Source organism: Coccinella septempunctata, chromosome 7 (genome assembly GCF_907165205.1).
Source record: "Coccinella septempunctata chromosome 7, icCocSept1.1, whole genome shotgun sequence".
Lineage (NCBI taxonomy): Eukaryota > Metazoa > Arthropoda > Insecta > Coleoptera > Coccinellidae > Coccinella > Coccinella septempunctata.
In genome coordinates, this window is record NC_058195.1 from 28,230,456 (window position 1) to 28,248,326 (window position 17,871).

Genomic DNA, 17,871 nt, shown 5'->3' on the forward strand with positions numbered 1-17,871 from the left:
TTTGGCGGTGGCTTTCCGCAACGGACGGCATTCAACCCACTTCGTGAAACGGTCCTGCATCACCACTACGTAAGAATTTCCCTTCTTGGAACGGGGAAGTGGCCCAACCACATCTGTACAGACCTCTTGGAACGGTGCATCAGTCATTCTATGTGGTTGCATTTTTCCAGGCGTCTTCTGTTGTGGTACTTTGTACCTTTGACAGGATGGGCAGTTTCTTACGTATTTTGCGACATCTCTGAACATCCCTGGCCAGTAATAATTCCGGGCTAGCCGAGAGATGGTTTTGGAGATTCCCAGGTGACCAGCTAATTCCGAATCGTGATTTTCTTTCAGGACCTCCAGTCGTTGTTCGGTGGGTACACAGAGCTTCCATGGTTGTCCGGATCCAACTTCAGTAAAGTCGGAAGAGTCCCAGAAGTGACGATACAGTTTCCCATCCTCAACGGCGAAGTCAGGGAAATCTTCTGGGTCTCTTTGTACCTCTTGGAGCTTTTTGTTGTACCAACTGCAGCGAACTTCGACGTCGGCCAGGCATACGGAATCTACAGACGGTAACGGGTTTCGGGACAGACTGTCGACGACTTTGTTCAGGGCACCTTTCCGGTATTGGACTTCAAAGTCGAATTGCTGAAGGAAAACGGCCCATCGAGCAATTCTTCCGGACGGTGACTTGATGGAATTCAGCCATTTCAGACTCATGTGGTCGGAAATTACGGTGAAATGAAATCCTTCCAGGTATGGTCGCAGTTTCTCTATCGAGAAAACAATGGCGAGACATTCCTTTTCGGACACGGAGTAATTTCTTTCGGCGGTGTTCAAGGTACGGCTGACATAGGCGATCACCCTTTCCTCTCCATCAAGAACTTGGGTCAGGGCTCCTCCAAGGCCTACATCACTGGCGTCTGTTTGCAGGACGAACGGTTGATTGAAATCCGGACAGGCCAGTATCGGTGATTCGGTCAGTTTTTGTTTCAGGAGGTCGAACGCTTTTTGTTGTTCCTCACCCCACTTCCAACGTGGTTTCTTCTTTAATAGGTGAGTTAACGGTGAAACGACATCGGAAAAGTTCTCTATAAAACGGCGGTACCAGCTAGCAACTCCCAGAAAACGGCGCAATTCACGGATAGTTTTCGGCGCTGGGAATGCTACGATAGAGGAAACTTTATCCGGGTCGGTACGGATTCCTTCGGAAGTAACGACATGTCCTAGGTATTTTAGGGATTTTCGCACAAAGTCACACTTTTCGGGATTGAGACGAAGATTGGCTTCTCTCAACCGCCGGAATACTTCTCTTAAGTTCTCCAGGTGCTCCTCGAAAGTTTCCCCCAGGACAACTATGTCGTCCAGGTAAGCGAACGCCTCCGGTTCCATTTCTGGGCCAATAACGGTATCTAAGAATCTCTGAAATGTGGCTGGACTAGCGTGAAGACCAAACGGCATGACGGTGAACTGGAACAATCCCCTTCCTGGAACTGTAAAGGCAGTAATCGGACGGCTCTCCTTTGCTAACGGTATCTGCCAATATCCTTGTTTCAGATCCAGTGTGGAGATGTATTTGGCCTTACGCAGTTTGTCCAGAATCCCAGAAATGTACGGCAACGGGTATGCATCTTTTACAGACACTTGGTTGACGGCACGGAAGTCGATGCAAAAACGGTATTTTCCGTCTTTCTTCCTGACCAATACTACTGGTGAACTCCACGGTGACTTGGAGGGTTCAATCACTCCCTCAGCCAGCATACGGTCTACTTCCTGATTGAAGATCTCCTGCATTTTCGGGTTTAGCGGTCGGTATCGTTGTTTGATCGGTTCGGTGCCCGGTTTCAGTTTGATCTTATGTTCAATCAGGTCAGTTGTACCATATAGGTCTTCAAACTTCTTTAATTCTTCTTTCAGAAATGCCTCCAGCTCCTGTTTCTGAGACTCCGTCAACTCCAACAGGTGTTCTTCGGCGGTGTGAACTTCTGCGGTGGTTTCGACAGGAGTCATCGGTTTCGAGATCAGACGGCCTTCCAGAAAGCACTCGGCGGTACTGAGATTTACGGAAAACTTGAAAGTCGACAGAACATCCATCCCCAGAATAATGTCAACCGGTAAGTTTGGTACCAGTAAGAATTTCAAATCAGGCAGTGTGTAATCGGAAATTTGCACGGTGGTGGTGTACAGTTTCGGTGTGACGGTGGTTTGTCCGTTCGCTATTACGGCGAAACTGTTGTGCATTGTTTGTCCTGTGATTCCTTTACGTTCACACTGATCGGATACGGCCTGACTGCAGAAACTCCTGGTCGCTCCGGTATCTATCAGTGCTCGGAAGTGTTTGCCGGCTATTCTGACCTCTACTAACGGACGGTTATCATTACAGGTAGTCGGTGCCAGTGGAGTCAAGATTCCGGGAGATGTGGTCGACTCCGCCTCCAATCTCCCCTTCAGTTTCCCGAACACGGACAGTCTCGTGAGAGAATGTTTTCCCTCTGGCATCGAGAACAGAAGATTTTCGGTGGCCTGCGACATTCTCGACGCATGTGGCCATATCCACCACATCGGAAACACTGTGTCTGGAAGGACACTCTCCTCCCTGAAGGTGGTTCCGTCCGGTCAGCGGGGCTATTTTCGGCTGGGCGGCGGGGTGGCGGTGTTGCAGGTCTGGATCGACCTTCGGACCTGTCTCCAGAAGTCGGACGGTGAGATTCCCGTCGCTGGGCTATTGACTCTCTGGACCTGGGTGGCTCTGAACGGCTTTCCCTCGGCGGAGAAAGTCGTGGCTGGTTGGCTTGTGTCGGCGGTACTGATTCCCTGTGATCGGTTGTTTGGTGAACCTGCTCTCTGGTGTCCATAGAAAAACTTGCTTGACATCGGTTCAGTTGACGGGGACTGTACGTCAGGTGAGGTTCTTCCACAAAACCTGGTTTGGAGGGTGGCCGGGTGTACTGGCTCATCTGCCACTGGACCAGTTCAAAAACTTTTCCCTTACGGAGAAGTTCATCATAAGTCTTGGTCTCCTGGAAGGCCAAGGCTTGCTGTAAGGGCGGGATCAACCTCTGTCGGATAAGCCGGATCTGCTCCACCTCGGATGGTTTTGCATAGGTGAGTTTCTGGAACAAGTTCTGCATCCGGGTAACATATAGAAGCAACTTTTCTTCAGGGCCTTGGGTTCGCTTTTTTATTTCTTCTAACAGATTCTCCTCGTAGTTAACTGGCAGAAATGCTTCTTTCAGTTGGTTGCTAAAATCCTCCCAGTCCTCGAAAGTACCTCTCCTGGGAATGAACCAATCCCTCGCATCCTTTCTTAGTAACTCATACACTGATTCGAAAACTTGCTCCAGGGATACCCTACGGGATTCAGCCAGCCTCTCCACCTCTTCAAGAAATCCAGTTACACTACCAGTGCCATCAAAGAAGATGTTCCATTTGTGTACCGGGACAGTTGGTACTGTTGATCGAGACTCCGGTTCCGATCTGGCAGGTGTTGTGATAATTGGCCGGTCAGAATTCATCCACGGTGCAGGTAAGTGTGGAAAAGACACCCTTCGTGTGGAATTAACCCATCTACTTTGTGTCGGACCCTCAGGTGTTGCTGTCTCACAGTCCTGTGACTGTGTGAGCGGTATTGCTGGTAATTGTCGCAGTAATGCTCTACATGTCTGCCTTGTTTCATTCATGACCTGTTCTAATGTTGGATTCCTTACAGGTGTACCGGTACGTGAGACATTAACTACAGCAGGAGGATCGACACCATCTCCTAAGTCGATAAGTGATGGCTCAACCTTTGATAACCTCTCCGGTTGGATCGGTGACATCCCAGGTGAACTGGGCACCTCCTCATCCAAAAGAGACCTCTGACCTCGGTTGGATGTCTGCGGCTGTTCATGATCACTCCTCCTACGCAGCTCCTCCAGTGCCTCCAATGCTTTATCTGTAGTCGCCTTCATTTGTTCAATCAATTGTAACTGTGCTGTGTCTGCGGTGACAATAAAGTTCAGTCTGCCTTGAATGTGTATTAATCTGGTGTAAATTCGCGAAAATTCGTTAGCCGCATTACTATGATTGAAGTTCTGAAGGGATTCCACCAAATCGGTTAGTTTATTTTGACAGATCTCAATCTCGGAGGCGGGATTCAATGATGTTGGGGGTAGTAGAGGTTCATTAGACTGAAGCACTTGTCGTAGCAGACTCCGTTTAGTCATCACAGTACCGGGTATCGATTGTCCCCTCAGTTGTAATTCAAATGAAAGTTCATCACTGAGTAACCGGTTCACATCCATGTTCGACATATTATTTTCAACTAAGTCCGATTCAGAACGCACCAAAATCTCACACTCGGTATGTCTTTCACAATCCGTTTAAGTTCTAAGTCCAACCCGGTAAGTTAATCGTTAACCAACCTATTCACTTGAGTTCGAAGTGGGTATCGGTGCACCCCAAACAAAAATTAAGTCTAAGTCCCGGTGTATCAGAAAAAAAAAGTCTAAGTCCCGGCGCACCAAAACAAGTCCCGATGTATCACAAAAAAATTTCAAAAATTTTTACAGTCCAACGTTACTCGAAAAAAATTTCTATCAGTCCCACTAAAGTCCGAAAATATTCGAGAAATACCGCACACACTCGCAAGTCACTTCGTATAGTCCGAAAAATCTCCTGAAATTCGAACACCACCAAAACGCACAGGTAAAATTTCCAAAAAGTTCTCAAAGTTCAATAGCCAGAAAATAAATCACAATAATTGACTTTCAGTTTTCAGAAAAATCAGAAATAATCGGTAAGTTTCAACAGTACAGGTCAAAAGAAAATAGAAAACAGGTAGATAGGTTATCAACAGGTAATAGGTGATTCCCTATTGAACCGACAGGTAAATCACACCTATTAAATTTTACCAATTGCGACAATAATCAATAATCAATAATCACCTTCAATGTGAAATTAAAACAGTTCAATTCAATAACTCAGAAATATGCAATTAGAAATCGGAAATAATTTTCACTGATATAACGGCGGAATAACAGTTCAGTGTTCAACAACTCAATACAGTAATCGGCAAAAAGAATAATCACAAATTATTTTCAACGGGGTTCAACAGTAGGAAAATTTTCAGAATATAGTCCAATTCAATTCACAGTATAACAGTTCAATACAGAAAGGCAGGGAATAAAACACAGTTCAAGTTTATTTTTCACAGTTTTCCGTTCCAGGAATAGTTACTCACTGTTCTGGGGTTTTACTCACTGTTTCGGGAATTCACTCACTGTCCGGTTAATGTCTCTCACCTCAGTTGTTTCCTGGTAGATTCTGAACGGTCCCTGCTCGGGCGCCATTTTTGTAACGGGGTTTTCCTCGGTGGACTCGAGCGCCAGCTATTCATTAAGGGAGAATAGCAAACCTACCCTGGCAGCTACTAGCCGGAGACAGGGTTCCCTTGTGTCTAGGGTGTTAGCGACGCACAATGATAGGCAGAATCAACGTTTACAACTTTTATTTGTCGATTCGAAAAAGGGGAACACAACTAGCACTATTACAAAATTCAGTGACTCGAAATCGGTGAGATTTACAGGGCAAAGACTAACGGAATAACACTGGATCCGATCTCAACGGTATACGGGGGTTAACGGAGTTGTTCGCCAGCCAGAACCTGAGACGTACACTTGACGGACAGATATTGGACTTCAGCCAGGTTAGGGGTTAAAAGACAGCACAGAAATACGACGGCTCACATTCAGGCTCGTTCGGCACTCCCCGGGCGTCCGCACCAGCAGAATGCCTCCCTTACCGTAAAGGTGAACACCGGAACGGGGTAAAAAGACGGGAACTGGGGAAAGGGTGCGCAACCCCAAAGTGTCCTCGGTACCCCCCGGGCGTCCGCACCAGCAGGGTACTTTAACGACAGTAGGGGTGAACTAGATAAGACGGGATATTTCGGGAAAGGGTGAGCCACCCCGAAGTGTCCTCGGTACCCCCCGGGCGTCCGCACCAGCAGGGTACTTTAACGACAGTAGGGGCGGAACTCAGACTCGGGTATGAGAGACGGAAAACTGAAGTTCCAATATCAAAAAAAAATATATAACGGCGTGTCGTCTTACCTTTGGCTTGGCCACTTGCACTCGCGAATTTCAAAATCACCCAATATGGTGCACACTAATTACAGAGAGAGAAAAAAAAACTAAAAATTTATATTCTGAACGGTGAAACCCAAAACTCAAAAGAAATCTTCTAATAAAATTCAACGGCGGAAGGTAAGGCGATTAATGAAACAGCAAATCAAGCGTAAGTCGAATGTGAGTGAAAATCGTAAGTGAAGTGGCCTGCGGGGGAACATCTGATTTTATACCCACAGGGGGGGTGCGGAAATCAGATGTGCCCGACAGTCGAAATTCGGTAATTTTGCGTCGATGAAAACGTCTTAATTTCGACTTATCTGTGCTAGCGAACAAAAAACTCGGTCATCTTCCAATTCAGGATGTTTTATACGGTGCGACATCGTTTTTAGGAAATAAAAACGGAATAAAAACGGTGCGGTATGTTTACAATTCCGAACGATGTCGGAATCCTGAATTGGAAATTCGAAAAGATTTCTCGGAAATTAATTCGAAACAAAATTATTTAAAAAGGAAAACTAAAATAATTATTCTAAAATGAGGGAATAGGTTGGAAAACCCATTTTCTCATTACAAGGCGCTAATACGCAGCCTTGGATAGGATGGAATATGAACCACGAATTGAAGATGAGCACATAAGGACTACTGGATCACCCATCAGAGTCTATGAAGATCAAATAGAGAGGTTATGTCTTAGATTAAAAAATAGAAAATCGCCAGGCCCAGGCAGCATTCCCTCAGAACTGCTCAAATACGGCTCAAACAGGTTATTCGAATATCTTGCGGAACTTTTTCAGAAATGTCTTAACGGAGCAAGCATCCCTGAGGAATGGAGGACTTCATACATGACAACAATCCATAAAAAGGGAAGTAAGGAGGTCTGTGACAACTTTCGAGGTATCGCCGTACTCGGCACCATCTCGAGAGTATACGGTAGATTACTGTCGGAGAGGATTGAAGCGGAGTTCTATGATATGGAAGCCAAGGAACAAGCAGGTTTTAGAGCGGGTAGGTCAACCATTGATCATCTATTCACCCTAACGCAAGTAATAGAAAAAAAGAGGGCAATGAACCAGGAGGTACACCTTCTTTACGTGGACCTCAAAAAAGCGTATGATAGTGTACCTCAGCAAAAACTTTGGGAATCTTTGGAAAAAACCAATATCAGTATAACCCTCATTAAGGCCATCCAAGAAACATATAAAAACAACAGTTAATAATAAAAAAAAGAATAAAAAGAGGTCATAGAGTGTCGAAGGGATTCAGAGTGAGCAAGGGGTTGAAACAAGGTTGTTGCCTTTCTCCTGTCCTTTTCAAAATATACTTGGAACAAGCTCTCAAAACATGGAAGAATAAATGTCGCGGTATGGGTATTCCACTGAGCGAGTCTATCCTCTTCACGCTGTGTTTCGCCGATGATCAGGTGGTTTTGGCCCAAGACTATGAAGACCTACTGTACATGACCCGAAAGCTCATAGAAGAATACCAGAAATGGGGTCTTGAGGTGAATATCAGTAAGACAAAGTATATGTGTATGGGCGGTGAGCAACGGGATTTGATACTAGAAGAACAACAGGTTATCCAAAAATGTAGGGAATATAAATATCTTGGAATACGGATAACAGATGACGGAAGCATGGATGAAGAAATAAAACACCGTAATAACTTGGGCAGAAGAGCAATCAGACAATTGAACGCTATAATGTGGGATAAAACCATTTCCAGAGAGAACAAGCACAGAGTGTATGAATCCATTATTAAGAGCATAATAACTTATGGAAGTGAAGTATGGCAGCTGAAGCAGAGATCCTTAAGGTCGCTCGAGGCTACGGAAATGGATTATTGGAGGAGAGCGGCTGGAAAATCACGGTTGGACAGAGTGAGGAATGAGAGTATATATATATATATATATATATATATATATATTTACATCTGGCATACTTTATTGCGTCCTTTCATAAAGCAACCTTATTGCGTCTCCCAGAAATACGCTACCTAGGTGGAATCTGATCGAAGTATATTAATCTACGCAAAAAATTACGTAGTTTGGTCGTTTCAGATCTCAAATATCTTCATTAATAACGAAGTTGATATACGCACATTATTGCGTCCTTTCATGGTCCTACCATTAGTGCGTCCGGTGTATATTTTGTTTTCATATGCAGAACAATGCTGCGTCCGAATTTTATTCAATCTTTCACCATTAGCATGTTATGGCGTCCAGCGTAGTTGCCACATATGTTCTTGAATCTGGTACAGTAGGATTATTCGAACTCGATGACGTGATCGTATTATAACAATGGCTCAAATAGGGAATGCATTAACTGTACAGTTGTAAGTTTATTCCACGAACAATTTGGCAGTCTGGAGAGTCAACTACTCTTTCAGGGTAGTCAAATGGGCGGCAAATGAAATTCTCGAGTTCAATAGATCGATGAGGAGAGTGATGAATATGAATCTTAGCCTGCATCCTAGCTCTTCGACAAGGAACTTCACATACAAGGACCTTGTTGGTTTTCTGTACAACCTCGGCGTTTATTGGCATAGAACCTGTGGTAGTGAGCCACTAGCACAGGGCAATATCTTTACCTCCCGGTAAACACACCAATCACTGGCTAAGATTTTCTAGATCTATGGCTGATTTCAGCGTCATTGTAGATTCTGGAGCTCTATTACACAAACTCTACATCATCAATGAAACACTCGCTTTGCTTATAGACGGACGAAACCATTGAGCATATCCTCAGTGACTGCCCGGCGGCATACAAGGATCGCTCTGGCTGGTTCTAGGGGATTTCATGAACTACTCCTCCTGTGACATCATCTTTTCCCTAAGGAAGATGGCACTGGAGGTAGAAGTTTAGCTCTCTGAGCTTGTTTGTGTGCCACGATAGACCGCTTTGGTCGCGGTAGCAGTTCAGGGGGATTCGACCGATATGCCCAACAAACTGTAACTCTCCGATACAAAGGATATACTTTGCTCGAATGCAGGAAGACAGTGGTTTCAAAGATTGCAATAACAACATAATATATACACAAAAGTTGGAAATGGAATAATATTATTGAGAAGTCAAGACCCACTCAAGGGAATAGTGGCTCATCATGAAATCAGTAGTCAAAGAACTGAAGTGCCTTGGAGAAGCTAATATCGGACATATGAATCGATCTTAAGTTTTATCTATCACTCCAGGAGAACGAAAGATATTAGAAAGTCAGATAAGAAAAGCAAAGTTTTCAGTTGGATATCATATGAGTACACATCAGCACTTTATATATTTCTAGAGATTGAAGGACCATGAATTGCTCGAAAAACCATCTTCTGCTTTTTGGAGTCGGCTGAACTGATGTCGGAAACGGAAGGATTTGTTTATAGGTGTCCAGCCTTATCTGTAAATCCTCAGGGCTGCTAGCGATAAGTGCGCAGTCGTCTGCATATTGAAGTTACGTAATAACATTTGAACGGGTTTTTGCTCTGAGGCGCTTCAGGTTAAATAGGCCTCCATCAAATCTGAATCTTATTCCAACACCTCTTACAGGCATACTCATGTCAGCAATTATCGAGACAGCTATGGCGAAAATATTGAACAGGTGCTAACACGCAGCCTTGTTTGATTCCAGAGTTGGTTAAGAAATGGTCGGTTGTAGAACCATTATGCTGTATTCTAGCGGTGTTGTTGGTATCAAGGCTTTTACACACTGCTAAGAATTTTTCGGGTACTCCAAGGCGGGCCATGATTTTCCATAGCGCTCTCCGATTCACCGAGTTGAAGGCCTTACTTAAATCGATGTAGGCTGTATAGATCCTTGATTGTTGTTCACGGGCCTTCTCTTGCAGCTGTCGCAATGTGAAAATTAGGTCCACCGTACCTCGATTTGGTCGAAAGCCGCACTGGGATTCAGGTAAAATATGCGATATGAGTTTCGCTGTCGGCGAACCAGTCAGGGGAATTTCGGGAGCGTTCTGTGCCCAGTATTTCTTTTGCTGTATTGATAAGAGATGTCTTGAAGCGGAGCCGATGACATTCAATGTCGTCATTATAATCCGGTGGTGTTAGGCTATCTTTGACGGCAGATGTGAATATTTCTTTTGTAGAAGGGTTTCGTAGTTTGGAGATTTGAAGGCGCTCTCTTAGATACTTTGGCTTGCGTTGGTATTTTGGGAGCATTGAGATTTTCATTCTCTAGATTACCAGCTTATGATCAGTCCAACACTGCAGATCTACTCTGGGTTTAGTGACCAACACCTCTTTCAGATCTTTTCTTCTCACGATCACATAGTCGAGAGTATGCCAATGTCCTGAGCGCGGGTGGCGCCAGGTCCCCCTTGAATTAGGTCTCGTAATAAAATAGGTGTTCGTTATACAAAAATTATGTTCTGCACAAAGAGCCAGCACACGTTCTCCGTTCGAATTGATGCTGTCTGTGCCGTGTTTCCCTATTATTCCCGATCTGCCATCAGCCAAACCATACATGTAATGCATATCGGCCAACTCCGCATTAGTAAACTCGACCATTATTTTTCAAAATAACCCTGCTCGAATAGTATTTTAAACACAAAATTAATAAGACGAGAAGAACTGAATTTGAAGACTGATGAACTGGTACACGGAATAATGACAACCGCCTTGAAAACAGAAATATCCATTCTTGGCCATAGCCTACTACGATAATAATTAACAATTCTCTTTTACTTACATACATAATGTAATTTATTTCAATGCAGAGAAACAGTTTTTATTTTTTTGAACGGAAACCGTGAATCGGATCGAAAAATGTCAAGTGATCAACTTTGGTAAGAAATGATTGGGAATTTCAAAAATAATTTTTATTTCAAGAAAAATCTGTGGCGTACCATCAATGTCGGCCAAAATAGGTAGGCCAAATTACGTACGAACGCCACTGGTGGAAATTAAGAAAAAAGTGATACATTAAAAAATGCCTCTTGATTCATAGTATACATGTATAACAAAATTCATTAAAATATTTGAAGTGGTATTGTAGATATTGATAATAAATGATTTATTTTTTAAAACTTCACCACCCTGTATCTCAAATGGTAAGACGTTTAGGACATCTGTTCATATGAAGTTTTTTTCTTAAAATGGGCCCAAAAATCATCCCCATAAATTCAATTAGGAAACACCCTGTAGAGTAACAAAAGAGGAACTTATCTTCTTTTAAGATACATCTGAAGCAAAACTTATAACAGTTTGAAATTAATATGCCATACCTCTCCTACTACGATCTGGAACAAAGAGTCGGTCAGGGAATTTTGGAGGCCCTCCACTCCAGTTATCCACTCCCAGAAGTTTGAACAAGTGAGGATGCACCTAATTAATCCTATTCGTGCATTGTCTCATGCCGACGATTTTCAAATCTTTGGTGCTATAGGTTTTATTGTAGACTGCGTTTCCTGCAGCGTGCTTTGTGGAGTCATTGTTGATTTGGTGTGGCCGAAATCTACTACCATTGAGCATTTCTGAGTGCAATGTCGTTACGTACACCAGAAAAAAGAACTATCTATTGTATAGTTATAGTCTTGATGGCAGCGTCCTGAGCAGAGAAACGGAGAAAAGAGATCTTGGCATTATTTTGATCAAAGTTTTACATTTTTTCTTCATGTTAATCATTTACTTGGTACGACGCCAAGAATGTATGGATTCATCGTGCGTAATAGCAGATATTTTTCTGATTCGGAAACCATGATTTTGCTGTTCAATACATTTGTGAGGAGCAAACTGGAGTTTGGATGCATTGCTTGGAACCCAATATACTTTTTTTGGTATCTTTAACACTGCGAGATTTAAGAAGTATCAGGATATTAGCAGGTATTTGCTATATCTTCTCACTATATTCCATACTCAGGAAGTAACTAATGAAAATGGGTCTATCGGGAACTCACAAGTGTAGTTTCTTTAGGGAGGAGGATTGAACTCCAGATCACCTTGTACACAGAATGCCATAGCCATCCCAGATACTGGAGTTCACTAGAACTCTGGTCGGCACAATAGATCTTACGGTCACAGTGCAACGCAACTTGTAGTCAATCAATTACTAAAATTATATGTTCCATAAACATACCGATTAGATTCAATCAGAATCTGAGAGCTTAATATTCTGTTTTATCCCAGCAGTTATTGTACGAAGAATTGGGTTTTCAAGAGAATTTCATAGTAACCGGAGTCAAGGCTTTTCCTGACTAAACAAGTGGAGAAAAATCTGAAATGATTAACTGCGATATATTAGGTATATCTGATTAAATTTAAAGACGACATGATTCAACCTATGGCAACAAGAGTAGGATGACGTTTATTCATCCAGCAGAATAAAAAATTTTTTGAAATGACATAAGCATCGGATAAAGCGATACCTTTCATGTCATTTCATAAATCCGATAATTCTCTGGAAAGTGTTATCGTTTGATTTCTAATTGGTATAAAATTCTGTATACAACACGTGAGTAAGAAATGTTTATTTATTCGAAAAAATAATAATGACAATATCAGTTAAAAGAACACCATAGGGGCACTTCAATCGGACCTGCTATGGCTCGAGAGACAGAATCCAATTCATTCACATAAAAGAGTGTCGAGATGACCTTGGAGCCTAGGAAGCTAAATCATTTCAGTTGTGCAAATACAACTTGGTTTACTTGTATACACAGTTGCCAGATTTAGGACGCAACATTATGCGTCGTGTGAAAGATGTATATTGACTGTATATCAGTTTTCATCATTTGAAGCGCCCCCGAAGCGGAATTTGCGTGAACTAAAAATATACTTTAGGTTTCATGAGAAGCACTTTACTGCGTCTGGAGATATGTTTTTCAACATAGAATAACTCTTTCATCAAAAGATGAATGGAATCTATAGTTGTTCCAAAGATAGCTCTCGACTTCCTTCACGATTTGCGACCACCCCTGTCGTTGAATCCCTCGAAATACCAGAGAAAACTTTGAAAAACAATGCTGCGTCCGGTATACGGACGCAGTATTATTCAGGACGCAATAGTGTATGGTCCAAAGACAATGTATGGACGCAACATAGTATGCTGGATAAATATATATATATATATATATATATATATATATATATATATATATATATAAATATATATATATATATATATATATATATATATATATATATATATATATATATATATATATATATATATATATATATATATATATATATAGGACAGCTATAGATACTTAGGAGTTCAACAAACCTATGAAATACGTCAACAAGACAACAAACAACTTGCAGAAGAATAACTCATCAGAAGGGTGCGAAGGATTCTCGGAACGCAGCTGTCTGCAAAAAACATAATGACAGCAATAAATATATGGGCCATACCATCATTTACTTATACGGCTGGCGTCCTGTCTTGGTCAAAAACGGACCTAGAAAGAATAGATAGGAAAATTCGCACAACACTTACGAAGTATGGTACCCTTCATCCCAATTCAGCTATAGAAAGAATATACTTACCCCGTAAAGAAGGTGGAAGAGGTCTTAGAAGTCTGGAGGAAGCCTGTCTGAAAGAAGAGAAAAGCATAAGAGAATACTTTGTCAGGAGCAACCGCCCACTACATAAATGGGTCAATACGTACCACCACGCACCCAACAGAGCTGGGGCAGCAATCCCGGAAGAACCTGAAAGAGAAAATCAGTTGGAAAGCATGAAACAGAGTTGGAAATCTAAATCACTACACGGTAGATTCTATGCAAGTATGCAGCAAGAGGAAGTAGACGTTACAAAGTCGAACACTTACCTTACTCAAGGATATTTGTATCCTCAACCGGAGGGTACATTGTTGGCCATACAGGACCAGGTAGTGCCAACAAGATCGTATATTAAGCACATAATGAAGCAGCAGATAGAGTCAACTAAATGCCGGTTGTGCAACAGCTATGAAGAGACAATTCAACACCTCTCATCTGGAAGCTCACAAACAAAATACCTCTCTCGGCATAATGATATGGGAAAGGTGGTTCACCAGCAGATGTGTCTTCGAGAAGGACTGCTCCGGCACTTTACTCCGTACCACCTATATACCCCACAAGCGTTGTTAGAGAATGAAAACACCAAGATCTACTGGGATTTAACTGTGGTGACCGATTTAGGGATAGAGCACAACCGACCGGACATGGTCGTGTGGAATAAGGTGAACGAGACCGCACTTATCATCGACTTTGCTGTGCCCCTAGATAATAACCTATCGAAAGCGTATGGAGAAAAGGTAGCAAAGTACGAGGCGCTTGCACGACAGATGAAGGACCTGTGGAAGTTGAAATCCGTCAAGATAATGCCTTTAATTATAAGCGCCAACGGACTAGTACATCGAAGGACTGCCGCACATGTTGAGGAACTGAACTTGCCTCAAAACACAATAACGTGGATGCAGAAGGCCGTAATACTCGGAACAGTCAGCATAGTTCGACAAATTATCTTTCCTCATTAACTTCTCAGGTTGTCCTTGGCTTCTTGGAGTCCGGGCAACTTTGTTACCCCACGAAAGTGTGAAGCAAAAAAAAAAAAAAAATATGTATAACGTTTTGTTTTTTACCTAGTATTTTATATGTATCATTCATTCATTATGTTGGGTATCTAGGTTAGGATAACTTTTGTATTGTTCATTTATTTCGTATAAACGTTTCGGCGTATGCCTTCTTCAGTATACATTACATCTAAAAACAACAAAAAATTAATATAATGAAATCATGATTGTGTAAACATCCTACTTTATGTTTTCATCATCGTTTTGGTTTCGTCTGTTGTGTATTGTCTTGTCAACTATGTCATTGTTTTGTACGTCAGTGGAGTCTTGTCTTCTTCTTTCATTTGATGGTCTTCGCAACAATGGCATATATATATGACTTAGGTTTTTCGTGTCTTGTGTGTCGTTTACTACATTTTCGCTATTTATCTGAATATGGATCATTTCTAATATTTCTCTACGTTTTTGTTGAGGTTCGATTCCCAAAATTTTTGTGTCTTCGTAATTGAACTCATGTTTGCTTGTGTTCTTATGTTTATTGAGAGCTGTGGTAGCGTTCTTCGTGTATTTATGTGCGTTTAGTCTGTCTTTTAGTCTTTGTGAAGTCTGTCCTATGTACTGTTTGTCACAGTTCTTGCATGGTATACTATACACGACTTGTGATTTTTTGGTTTTGGGTGTTGGTGCTTTCAATTTGCTAAGTCATCAGTAGTTTGTTTAGCAAATTGAAAGCACCAACACCCAAAACCAAAAAATCACAAGTCGTGTATAGTATACCATGCAAGAACTGTGACAAACAGTACATAGGACAGACTTCACAAAGACTAAAAGACAGACTAAACGCACATAAATACACGAAGAACGCTACCACAGCTCTCAATAAACATAAGAACACAAGCAAACATGAGTTCAATTACGAAGACACAAAAATTTTGGGAATCGAACCTCAACAAAAACGTAGAGAAATATTAGAAATGATCCATATTCAGATAAATAGCGAAAATGTAGTAAACGACACACAAGACACGAAAAACCTAAGTCATATATATATGCCATTGTTGCGAAGACCATCAAATGAAAGAAGAAGACAAGACTCCACTGACGTACAAAACAATGACATAGTTGACAAGACAATACACAACAGACGAAACCAAAACGATGATGAAAACATAAAGTAGGATGTTTACACAATCATGATTTTATTATATTAATTTTTTGTTGTTTTTAGATGTAATGTATACTGAAGAAGGCATACGCCGAAACGTTTATACGAAATAAATGAACAATACAAAAGTTATCCTAACATAGATACCCAACATAATGAATGAATGATACATATATATATATATATAATCTATTTTTAATTGATCTCTTGGTCTCCTTCGGTAAATTCGCTTTCTCCTTTTGTCTTTTTCTGGGTCGTAGTCCACTAGTCTACTGACTTCGGATGGTTTTCCGCTGTTTCGAATTTCGAATAATTTCTCTGCTTTTCTGTTCATGAATTCCGTTATGGTTTCCCATTTTAGGTCCCTATAAATCTGTCTATTCCAGACAAACCAAGGTGCATCTATTGCACATCGTAGCAGCTTGTTTTCAGTGGCCTCAATTCTTTTGATGTGGCTCATTGCCGCGAAACCCCAGGCAACTGATCAATAAGTCAGTTGAGGCCTAGCAACGGCTTTGATTATCTTCAATTTTGTCTGGTTAGACATGTGGCTTCCCCTTCCCATCAGAGGGTAGAGTCTATTCACCGCTACTTTCGTTTTGTCGATTGCTTGTTTGATATGACTTTTCCAAGTGAGTCCTTTGTCAAGCGTTATTCCTAAATATTTGGCTTAATTTTTCCAGTCGATTTCTTAGCCGCCAACTTCCAGTTTCGTTGTGGGTCGCAGTCTTCTCTTCTGTAGTAATATTGCTTGGCTCTTTTGTCCATTGAGCTTGATTTTCCACTTTATGCACCAGTCATTTGTTTCGTCAATCTTTTCATGTAGAACTCGTTCAATTACTTCTGGGTTGCGGTGTCAAGTTGCTTTGACTGTGTCGTCAGCATATAACGTTAGCATGGTTCTTGGATTTTTCGGATATTGTTCTGTCCTCATAATTCCCTTCGCGATATTTGTTAGAACGGCTATACCTTTTCTAGGTTATTTCTTTAATATAACATTCGTTATTTCATCGCTTCCGGGAGCTTTCAACTTCTTCAAACTTCTAATTATTTCCTTGATTACATTTGGCGATGTTGGCTAGTCTATTTCAGCATTCGCTGGTAATTCATCCATTTCTTCATCATTTTCTTCAACCAGTTCTTCCAAATCTTTATTATCGTCGTCTTTCCTGTAATTTATTCTCGACTAGCTGACCCGGCAAACCTAGTTTTGTCATTTAAATTATTTCTAGGGTAGATAATAATAACTAACTCATCGTGATTGCTCGATTGGACGTAAGAAAAAGAAATGCCTTTTTTTCTGTTCTGTACAATTTTTTTTTGGGAATATTTTGTTATATAAACCTTGCCCTAACAATAATAAACACAACAAAAAAAGAATTGTCCAATCGTTTGAACAATAAAGCATTTTGAAGTAAACCATAGATCCTCTTTTATTAATAGAATAGATTCTCGTTCGATCAATCCGCCAATGCATCTACCTTATCAGTATTTGTATACGCCATTCCCCTTTCTCCTGTAGGGGTGGAATTTTAGTATTTTCTCCTCGTAGGCTTTTTTGCATTCTCCATGTATTCAGTTCTCGAACCCTTTTATTCCATCTGCTTGTTCTTAGATCTTTCAGGGCATTTTTCAGAACTTGGCTATGTCGGTTTAGGTTCCTTCTATTCAGACCATTTTTATTCATCCGATATATTCTTCTGAGTCTTAGATTTTCTCGTATAAGATCTTTTACTTCTTTAGGCGTATCGCCATGCGGATGACTTGGTGCTGGTCTCTTTACTCTTCTCGTGCTTTTTTCGTAAGCTTCCAATATAATCTCTTCCAGTTTATCAACATTCCAGACACTCTGGAGTACTTATTGTTGAAATTTCTGTTAGTTCCGATTGTATTAAATGGCATGTTTAGCCTAATTGGTATATTCTCTTATTTCCATCAGTTTTTCTCTTGGTTCTTCTCCAATTGTCAATTCCACAGGATTGTGGTTTGAGGTTCCATTTTCCAAAGTTTCAATCGAGAATTCTTGAGTTATATTTTTCAATATCGCGATATCCATTATATCTGGTATTCCTATACCAAAAGCAAGATATGTCGGTAACTCTGGTCCAATCACT